Below are 11,758 nucleotides of genomic sequence, written 5' to 3'. Positions count from 1 at the left end.
TAATCGAACTATGAAAACCGGTAATCGAACTGTGAAAGCCTAAATTTTCTTTAAGGAACATAATTATAGGTAGATGCCGAAAAAGTATTTATTTTAAAACAAAAACGAAAAAAGCATTATTATGAATGAAAAAATGTAAATTTTTGTGAAATTTTTTGAAAAATACTTTGAATAATAATTTCGGAATAAAGTTGTGGTAAGAAAATAAGAACATTATTAATGTTTGGAAATCCTTTTTTAAATTGTTTTGACATATTGATAATGCATCTACCTTAATAAACGTACGGTTGTTTTGGCAGAATTATTAGAAACATTCTTGATTGGCGCAATTTTTATAAGAAATGAACATAAAATAATAAAATGGATCCATCTGTGTTATTCTTGTTATCTTCCTCTGACGAAGAAGATGACGACATTAATTTAATTCGTAAACAAATTCGTTCACACAGTGAACCTTTATCTTTACCGGAAGCTGCGTATGTGTTTTAAAGTATAAATCATAAATTGATCAATTTAAAATGTATATTATATTTCTTCGCAGATTTCTACAGAGATTCAGGCTGACAAAAGAGGCTTTCCGTTATGTACTTTCTTGTTTGGAATTTTCGTGCCAAAGTTCAAAATCTGTCCCCCCAATTTGCAGTTGGCAGCAACGTTGTCCCTTTTGGGAAGTGGCGGTTTCCAATATACTATAGGGAATGATTTAATTTTAGGTCTGTGTCAGAGTGTTACATCAAAAATTGTTAAACATGTTGTAAATGAACTGGAGCGAAAACTATGCCCACAACATATACGATTTTCTCCAGAGCAATCTACTATATGTAAGGAATCATTTTATACCAAATATGGAATTCCTGGAGGTTCGTATATAATATTTAATATATCATGCAATAATTAACAAAATTATATTAGTAATTGGATGTGTTGGCGGAACCCATTTTGGCCTACAAAAACCAACGGAAAATGAGCATATGTTCTTTAACAGAAAAGGCTATCACAACCTTAACTCTATGATAGTAAGTTTTGTTTATAGAAAATGTTATTTTCATCAAATTTTATTTACATGACTATAGATTTGCGATCATTAATATACAATTTTGGCTATATGTTCCAAATATGGCGGTGCGGCGCACGACTTATTATTATTCTTACTTTGTTCAGAAATCTTCACATTTATTAACTAATTTATCTGTATTTTGCATAAACGAAAGCAAGATTCAATTTGCACATTACTTTTCTTGCATTTTCTTTCATTTTTCTTGTTTACGATTGGTAATGTAGCAACGAGAAATGTCTCGCAGAAAATTGATCGATAACTCGATAATTTTACTCGATACCGAATGTTATCATACCAACTTTGGGTACTCGGTTCGAAAAAACTCGATATCGACTCACATAATTAGGCCCCTGAAATCCAATTTATGGCAAAGGAAAATTATTTATTTTACGAATGAAAACATTTAAATAAGTTTTGGTAGCGGATTTGGTGTTTTAAGTGTGATTTTGTACTCAACGTATTTGGGTAATACGGTGAATAATTTTTTTTACGTAGCGCTGAGAGTTAGGTATAGCTGTTTAGAACAATTGAAATAACATAATTTAACTTTTTTGGGACAGCGCGTGTCACAAAGTATCACTCAACGGACTGTATGTGCTGAGGCCTTTACTATTAAAAAATTCAACAATTTGATTTTACCATGCGAATAAAATGTGGGCATTCCTTCAATCCATATTCCAAAAATGATAAATTTTGCTCCAAAACGGACTTTTAGTTACAGTTTTTAAAATTTTTTAATTTCGTCACAAATAATATTTGTAATTTTCAAAAACTGTTTCTTGATTACTTCGAAAATAAACAAAATTCATCGGACTGAAAGAGTTTCATTTCCAAAATCAATAAAAATATAAACATTGACCTGAAGCTCAATTATCTTGGTTTTTATTAAAATCAAAATTGTTTTGATTTCTATCCTGCATAAAATACTCACACATACATTGACGAAACCCAATAGAAAATCGAGTCTTCGATGACATTTTCGTCGACGATTCGTTGACGAATGTTCCGAACATGATACAATAAGAAGGTAGCAGCAACTGCCGTTTTTGGTAACATAAGATGTCAAAATTTGACATAAATTCAATGCAATTGACACATTAGGTGTGTCTTTTTACGTGATAATTTGTAATAATTATTACGAAATGTTACTAAATGCTGTCTTTTTACACAAAAGTTCAGTAAAAGAGAGCGAAGTGAGAGAACAATTTTGACAGTTGTTTGCTGAGAAATTGCTAAAAGTTGCTAAAAGAATTTTTCCCAGCAACATTTAGCAAGTTCGATCAGCTGTTTTTTAATCATCTGCTAATGGTCAGCTGCTCAATGTTTATCTTATTTTTGTGGAAAATATTATAAATATTACGATTCAGCTATATTTATTGATTGTTTTATTAATATATTAATTATTTTTTATTTATTTTGCTTAAAATTGAAGAACTTTTTCATTGATTTGGACTTAGTTTTTCTTTCATGCATTTGCGCCAATGTTTTTGTTTTTGGTTATTAACTGTTATCTTGCTAAAGTTTACTAAATGCTGTCTTTTTACTTTTTTCTCTACTTTCGTATCAAAGAGTAAAATCTCTCTTACTCTCTGAAAAGAAGTTACTGAATAATTATTACTGAAAAAGTAAAAAGACACAACTATTATGTTACCATCAGCTGGGCTGATAATGCTACCTTCTTATTGTATCATGGTTCCGAAATTGTCATGTGCCTTGGCAACAAACCGAAAAATGCTCTAATGTGTGCTTTGAAACAATTGTATACATATTGTTACGGAATTAGGTTTAATTAATCTCCGTGTAGACGTCGTTTTATTCCCCGATACGATTTGTACCAAATAAAACAGGGTTCGTTTTAGATTGCGCTTGTACAATGCTTTATTCACTCATTACACTTATTCGGAACTGACTGTTATAGCTAAGTACACAGTTTTACTTTACTTCTTTAGTCGATGTTTACACTTCGCGATAAAATTCATAACTGATCACTGTTTGCTCGTCATCTGATATTTATATGCCCACAGGTATCGTTTGGAAGTATCTAGAGCATGCATCTGGCAACCTCGAGAAACCAACTAACAACAAACACACAGACGCACACTCGCACCAAACGAACAACAACAACAACACATATATACGGGATACAAACACAGAAGATAGACATGACGTAATGGACTATTATACAAGAAAGTACAACAAAAACAAATACTGGGCGATAATTGAATGATTATGGCAAAACAAATGGAAACAAAGGCACATCAGTAATGGGTACTTTACACGATATGTTTTTTACATATGAGTTGTCACTTTGCATATACATTTTGTATGGGAGAAGTGACAACTCATATGCAAAATACATATCGTGTAAAGTACCCATAACATGTAAGGTACAACTAGAATGACGAAGATGATTCTACATGGTTGTTGCTTAAATAAAGTAACTGCGTAATAAAACTGTACGTTACAATTCAAATTTTTAAATAAACGGAAATTAAACTAAATTAACTTAAACCTATCAGTTACATTCGTAACATTGCCTCCCGCTTAAGCCTGTTCGTCCCGAATAGGCACAGTTCCCTCTCTGTGGTATGGGCATTGGTAACACTGCCTCCCGCTTAAGCCTGTTCCTCATGACCTGGCACAGTTCTCGTTCCATAGCGGATCTAGGGCTGTCGCTCTTCTGTATGCGATACACGACGTCATTTATTTTCGTGACTACCTTGTAGGGGCCTTCCCAGTAACTTGGGGCATAGTCCTTTCTTCCGTTGTGGGTTGACCAATAGTACTAGTTGCCCTTCTTGGAACCCGTCAGTATTTGCCGCTCGATCGTACCTCGCGGTTGCTGACCATTATTATCCCATGTCGTACTGCATCGTGGACTTCACTGAAAGAGTTTTGACTGTTTTCATCGTTATCAATTTCAAGTCACCAGGCAGCTTCAATTCATTCCCGAACAAAATTCTGGCTGGGGTTCGAGATGTGGAGTCATGAATGGCCGACTTATAGGCTGGTAGGAATTTTGGAATATGCTCATCCCAGTCTCTTTGGCCGCTATTTACCACCTTTCACACATATCTCACACATATCTCATATAAATTCATAACTGATCACTGTTTACCCGTCATCTGATATTTATATGCCCACAGGTATCGTTTGGAAGTATCTAGAGCATGCATCTGGCAACCTCGGGAAGCCAACTAACAACAAACACACAGACGCACACTCGCACCAAACGAACAACAACAATACACATATACGGCAATGGAAAGCATTCCCGCTTGCGACGAAAATTCCAATTGTCGCAATTTAAGTAGTCCAGAACTAGTTCTAATCAATACTAGTACAAATATTGGCCAATTGTCACCTTTTTATCCCCAAGTAAACGACGAGGCGTCAGTTGCGACTTAATTAAATTAACTTAAACGACAAGTTGTATAATACCCTAGACATACGGCAGAGCTAATTTGCATTAAAAATGTCCTAATTTGAATTAATTTTTCACCCTGCACAGACGATAGTATCTGCATTTATGAAACAGCTGTTTGTGTTGTTTGTTTGTACCCAGCAGACCATTTCATAAAGATTTACAAAAGTTCGCGAAAATATGCGAAACAAATACACTTTCTACCTTTGATATTTTCACCACGATGAAGCAACAATAAATTTAATTTATTCGCGATATTTTTGAGTCTCTTTAATATTATAAAAATATTGCAAAACGTTAAAAAACATTTGAGGAAGATATAACTTTCGATAGAATTGGTATGGTGGGTATGAAATTTTTTGTGAAAATAAAAATTTGAAAAAGAGATTTGTTAGAAGGCTTGAAAAACGATTAGCTGCTATTCTATTCGCGAAAGACCACTACTTATTTTGAAGAAACGCGAAATTGCTGATTTGCTTTCCCTTTTTATTTTCTTAAAAATGGAAATTTGACAAAAGACAATTGATTTTTAACAGCATTGCCATATTGAAATTGCTAAATTCATTTTAAATTTCCTTTTATTTTGTGCATTAAGAATGTGGATAATGCACGAATTAATTTGAATTAAGGCAGTTAATGCAAATTAACGCTGCCGTCTGTCTAGGGTATAAATAATTCACATTTACATTTTCTTCATAACTTTAATATAAATGAAGCATCCAATAACAGAAGCTAGTGTTGATGGAGTGAATATCTTCGTACATATTATTAATATTGTTCTGGTATAAAAAGGAATACGAAGGAAATATGCAAATCGCCATTTTCTTCCCTCTACCCGCTAGCAATTCCAATTGTCGCAATTTAAATAGTCCTAAACTAGAGGTAAGTGGTACTAGTTCACAATTGACCCATAGGTAATGCGAAGGGAACCAATTGACACCTATATATCCCCAAGTAAACCACGAAGCGTCAGTTGTGACTATTTCCCACCACTTTTTTTATAAATAAACTGGTATATGACTGTAAACCTGGAACTAGTACAATACCACCTACAGGTAATGCATAGAGTGTCAATTGGTTACCTCCTATGACATCCCCATGTTAAAGTTTACAGTTGATTGCACTGTGAGGGGTCAGAAGTGGAACTAGTTACTGTAACGCTGAGAATCGACGAGTTTCCGATGCCGAACTAGACCATCGCGCAAGCGATATATAGGTGTCAATTGGTTCCCTTCGCATTACATATGGGTCTATTGTGAACTAGTACCACTTACCTCTAGTTTAGGACTATTTAAATTTCGACAATTGGAATTACTAGCGGGTAGAGAGAAGAAAAGGGCGATTTGCATATTTCCTTCGTATTCCTTTTTTATACCAGAACAATATTGTTACGAATGTAACTGATAGGTTTAAGTTAATTTAGTTTAATTTCCGTTAATTTAAAAATATGAATTGTAACGTAAAGTTTTTATTACGCAGTTACTTTATTTAAGCAACAACAACTACCATGTAGAACTCTCTTCATTATTCTAGATGTTACTTTACCTTTCATTAATGTGTTTTTATTTTGTTTTGCCATAGTCATGTAATTATTGTTTAGTTTGTTACTTCTTTTCTTGCATTTATTTGTTGTTGTAATTACGTCATTGATCATCCCCCATGTATGTGAGTCTGGTTGTTCGATTAGTGCGAATGTGCGTCTGTGTGTTCGTTGTACATATTCGAGGAGTTGCCAGACATTTTCTAGAGGACTCTCGAACAGGGAGACTTTGGGATATAAATACAGGGGAACTGGCAATGACGGGTGAGTTGTGTTTTAAGCGTTGAACTGAACAGATCGGTTAAATAAGAGCTGCGTGCTAACTAGAGACTTGCTGTGTGCTTTGTAATTAAAGTCGGTTCTGAATAAGTGTAATAAAGTAAATAAAGCATTGTAGAAACGTAATCTGTTTTATTTGGTACAAATCGTACTGGGGAATAAAACAACGTCTACACGGAGATTAGTTAAATCTAATTCCGTAACAATATTAATAATATGTACGAAGATATTCACTCCATCAACACTAGCTTCTGTTATTGGATGCTTCATTTATATTAAAGTTATGAAGAAAATGTAAATGTGAATTATTTATACCCTAGACAGACGGCGGAGTTAATTTGCATTAACTGCCTTAATTCAAATTAATTCGTGCATTATCCACATTCTTAATGCACAAAATCAAAGGAAATTTAAAATGAATTTAGCAATTTCAATACGTCAATGCTGTTAGAAATCAATTGTCTTTTGTCAAATTTCCATTTTTAAGAAAATAAAAAGGGAAAGCAAATCAGCAATTTTCGCGTTTCTTCAAAATAAGTAGTGGTCTTTCGCGAATAGAATAGCAGCTAATCGTTTTTCAAGCCTTCTAACAAATCTCTTTTTCAAATTTTTATTTTCACAAAAAATTTCATTACCCACCATACCAATTCTATCGAAAATTATATCTTCCTCAAATGTTTTTTAAAGTTTTGCAATATTTTTATAATATTAAAAAGACTCAAAAATATCGCGAATAAATTAAATTTATTTTTGTTTCATCGTGGTGAAAAGATCAAAGGTAGAAAGTGTATTTGTTTCGCATATTTTCGTGAACTTTTGTAAAGCTTTATGAAATGGTCTGCTGGGTACAAACAAACAACACAAACAGCTGTTTCATAAATGCAGATACTATCGTCTGGCAGGGTGAAAAATTAATTCAAATTAGGACATTTTTAATGCAAATTAGCTCTGCCGTATGTCTAGGGTATTATACAACTTGTCGTTTAAGTTAATTTAATTAAGTCGCAACTGACGCCTCGTCGTTTACTTGGGGATAAAAAGGTTACAATTGGCCAATATTTGTACTAGTACTGATTAGAACTAGTTCTGGACTACTTAAATTGCGACAATTGGAATTTTCGTCGCAAGCGGGACGTTGTGAACAACAACAAATTTACGCTCATTGAGAGAACAAGGGAGACCCAAAAATGTTCTCTGCCTTCCTCTGATATACGGGATACAAACACAGAAGACAGACATGACGTAATGGACTATTATACAAGAAAGTGCAACAAAAACAAATACTGGGCGATAATTGAATGATTATGGCAAAACAAATGCACATTAATGAAAGGTAAAGAACTAGAATGATGAAGATAATTCAACATGGTAGTTGTTGTTTCTTAAATAAAGTAACTGCGTAATAAAACTTTACGTTACAATTCAAATTTTTAAATTAACGGAAATTAAACTAAATTAACTTAAACCTATCAGTTACATTCGTAACAATATTATAGCCTTTTGCAGGGTTATGCACTCGATTTCAACTGTCAATTCCTTTGCGTATACGTCAAATGAAAAGTCGTCTGAAATCGACTGGATTTCATTTGACGTTTAAGCAAAGGAGTTAACAGTTGAAATCGAGTGGTTTGATTTGACGTATACGCAAAGGCATTGACATTTGAAATCGAGTGCATAACCCTGCAAAAGGCTATAATATTGTTACGAATGTAACTGATAGGTTTAAGTTAATTTAGTTTAATTTCCGGTAATTTAAAAATTTGAATTGTAACGTAAAGTTTTATTACGCAGTTACTTTATTTAAGCAACAACAACAACTACCATGTAGAAAACTCTTCATCATTCTAGTTATTTACCTTTCATTAATGTGCTTTTGTTTTGTCATAATCATGTAATTATCGTTTATGGACACTTTACACGATATGTTTTTTACATATGAGTTGTCACTTCTCCCGTACAAAATTTATATGCAAAGTGACAACTCATATGTAAAAAACATATCGTGTAAAGTACCCATTAGTTTGTTACTCCTTTATTTCGTGCATTTGTTTGTTGTTGTAATTACGTCATATGGTTGTTCGCTTAGTATCTTCTTTTTACACAACGGATTTCTAGTGATCCTTCTTCCTTTTAAAGGGGTGAATAATATCTTTAGAACAAGTTATTATTATTTAAATCGGTTAACAAATGGCTAAGTTATACTGGTTTAAGTCTGAAAACCCCCTCAAAAAAACTATAACTGAATTTCTCATAATTTTCAAAAATATAATGTTTTTTGTCTTGTTCAATAATTATTTTCAAAATTATGAGAAGTTCCAACATCAGCAACTTCAATATGAAGCAAGCTCTCCAACATTGCGTCGTCTGTAAAACTACCGCAAAAGAGAGCGCCGAAATACTTAAGTAAATGAGGACGACCTTCAAACATTATTAAATAAACGGATTCAAGACACTCCGGAAGATTTCGCACCAGAATATGACATCAACGACACCCTCAGTCAAATCGACTGTTTTCATCAGAAACAGCGAATAGCGCGGGAAGATATAGAAAGGCAATTAAATGAAAAACTGAAGTCGAAACCATTGCGTAGTCTTAACAAAGAAAAGTTAATAGATGCAATGACTTATTGCATAACAAGAGGCGCAACAATTACCAAAGCTGCTATTATGCTAAGTTTACATTTACGAAATCCACTCGATTTCAACTGTCAATTCCATAGCTCAAACGTCAAATGAAATCTCATCTGGATTTCTTTTGACGTTTAACCTATGGATTTGACAGTTGAAATCGAGTGGATTTCGTAAATGTAAACCAAGCATTAAGTTTAATATGAAGGTACGAAATTTGAGTAATGTCAATTCCTGACGTTTAATCAACGAGTGGATTTCGTAAATGTAAACGAAGCATAAGCACCTCAATGAAACGCCTGCCTATTTAGAAATTAAAAAGGTCCGCAAAGAAAACAGAGGGCTGAGTATATAAGCTGCCTCGCCTACTTAGGGGTAGTTTACACTATCTATCAATGTCATATGACACGAAAAAAAAACATTCCATATCTACCCACGGAGGCTATGTGGAGACGTAGTTTTTTTTTACATTTTCGCTGGTGTGGGCCCACAGAGTAAATGGCGTAAGGAAAATCTCCAATATTGCACATATTAGCGAATATATAACGATGGAAAATTTTATGTTATATGACATTTACATATAGTGTAAACTGCCCCTTACCTTGCTTGCTTCCGATAAAAGAAGAAAGGGGTGAGTACACAAGCTGCCTGGCCTGCTTACCTTGCTTGCTTCTGATAAAAGAATAAAAAGAAAAGGGCAACATAGTTCGAAATTGGCTCGGCCTTCTTTATTCTTTTATTTTTGATATGTCAGAAATGAAGCAGGAAAGCAAGGTAAGCAGGCGAGGCAGCTTATATGCCCAGGCCTTTAGCTGTGGCCTACCTGTAATTATTCTACCGCCTGGGTAGATAAGCTGCCTCGCTTGGTTGCATTGCTTAGCTGCTTCATTTCTGACATAATAAAAATAAAGGAATAAAGAAGGCCGAGCAAATTTCGAACTGAGTTGCCCGTTTCTTTTTTATTCTTTTATCTGAAGGATGCAAGGCAAGTAGGCAAGGCAGCTTATGTACCTAGGCCTTAATGTTGTGAATATCGATTGTTTGCCAGATCTACAATGTATACTAGAGCTGGCAAACCATCGATATTCCCAACATTAAGCGCCCCATACACTATCAAATTTTGATGTTAACATTTGTAGTAGTATATGCACATTTTTCAAAATATGAGAATGTGTGTGTGTATTTTACGGATTGAGGAAAATCAAACTAGGTTTGATTTTCAAAATGAAACCCAATTAATCCGATGAATATGGTTTATTTTCAAAATTGTCAAAAAGAAATTTGGAAAAAAGAAAACATTGTGTTTGGAAAGAAATAAAAAAAATAAGTTCATTCGTTTTTTAGAGGAAAATTTGAAGATTTTGGTTGCAGATTGAATGCTTTGCTACACACTTATCAAGCACACACCTACAGAAGGAGTTCATCGGATGGACAAGCCAATTTGATAGTGTATGGTAGAGCTGGCAAACCATCGATATTCCCAACATTAGATATTTTCGATATAATGTTTTCAAATATCGATTGCTATCGATATTATCGTTAAGTTGTCATCGCCAATATGCTAGAGCTGGCAAACCATCGATATTAGATATTTTCGATACAATGTTTTAAAATATCGATTGCTATCGATATTATCGTTAAGTTGTCATCGCCATTAGTTTGGGGATGAAAATGGCGGAAATGTCAATGATTTTCTTGAAGTTATGCAAAAGTAGTTCACAGAAATGTAAAGGAGAATAAACAACTGCTTTTATTTTATAAAAAATTTAAAAAATACATTTTTGCTCTGTTCCAGAACCTGCAAGAAGCTACTATTTTTTACTACGAAAAAATTTTTCTTTTATATTATCGGAAAAAAATAGTAAAAATTAGTAGATTCTTACAGTACTGGAATAGACTATTTATTTTACCGAAAAATGTCATGGTAGAACAAATACAAGGTAAAGTTAATACTACAACAAATACAACTCGAACAACAACCACAAAGGAATTTGTTTTTGTTTGTAAACCTTAGTGTCAACGTAAATGTAAACAAAACAAGGAAATGTCTATAAATTATTGGAATTTAAAAAACTAATAATTTTTCACATTTGATTGAATATTTTGGAAAACATGAATGAAAACTCGTTAGATTTTCAATTTGAATGTTTCCATATCATTCCACTAAATGCATAATTTCTCGCAGAAAGTAGAATACTTGCAAAAATGTTTCGGGTCGCTGGTAATTCATTGAAAAAAGAGAAGCTGTTTCAATCATTTGCTTTTAAAAACAAAAAAGCACATATTTATTAGGGCTTTATTCTTTTCAAGTTTAACAAAATACCACACATATTAACAAATATTGTACCGCCTCTATAAGCGGTGTTTTAGTGTGCGGCATGTCGTTCGGACCTGGAGGAGGTTACATGTCAATGATATGAAGCCGTCTTTATGGGAAATAGTTTTTTTTTCTGATGAATAAATTTGTTCTTCAAAAATATATATCCCTAATATACATCGAACATAGAAATAAATACATAAAATGTCGAATGGAATTTGACACTAACACTACAACCCAGTTCAGTCAGCTGGGTATTGCTGCTACCTTTTCTTGTTCTACCATGGAAAAATGTGTACGTGTGACTACGGACTTACTTTCTTACACACACATAACTAGGCGTTTACACCAGACAGTTTGTCTTCAAATACAACTCTGATTTACTAACACATACATACATTTGTCGTTTGTCTCCCAGCTGTCCATCATTTTTTCCCAGACAGTAAGGAAGACAAATTTTTTGCATTTTTGTAAAAATAAGTGAGATAATGATTGAAATGTGTTAAAAACAAA

The 11,758-nt window shown here is 33.4% G+C and overlaps 1 long non-coding RNA gene across 2 annotated transcripts; it reads left to right on the top strand.

The window, feature by feature from the left end:
* Positions 1 to 274: 274 nt before the first annotated feature.
* Positions 275 to 1,409, top strand: LOC141391520 (uncharacterized). 2 transcript variants are annotated; one of them, XR_012409671.1, is made up of 4 exons: positions 305 to 476; positions 542 to 860; positions 913 to 1,016; positions 1,282 to 1,409. It is a non-coding gene; the product is annotated as an uncharacterized lncRNA (long non-coding RNA). The 2 variants fall into 2 exon arrangements; XR_012409670.1 differs by lacking the exon at positions 1,282 to 1,409 and having other exon boundaries at positions 275 to 476; positions 913 to 1,115.
* The last annotated feature ends 10,349 nt before the right edge of the window (positions 1,410 to 11,758 follow it).

The sequence above is a fragment of the Musca autumnalis genome, unplaced genomic scaffold, assembly GCF_047663935.1.
Source record: "Musca autumnalis isolate F117 unplaced genomic scaffold, ASM4766393v1 scaffold_1, whole genome shotgun sequence".
Taxonomy (NCBI): domain Eukaryota; kingdom Metazoa; phylum Arthropoda; class Insecta; order Diptera; family Muscidae; genus Musca; species Musca autumnalis.
The sequence above is the reverse complement of the archived record's forward strand: the minus strand, read 5'-3'. Positions and strand labels throughout refer to the sequence as shown.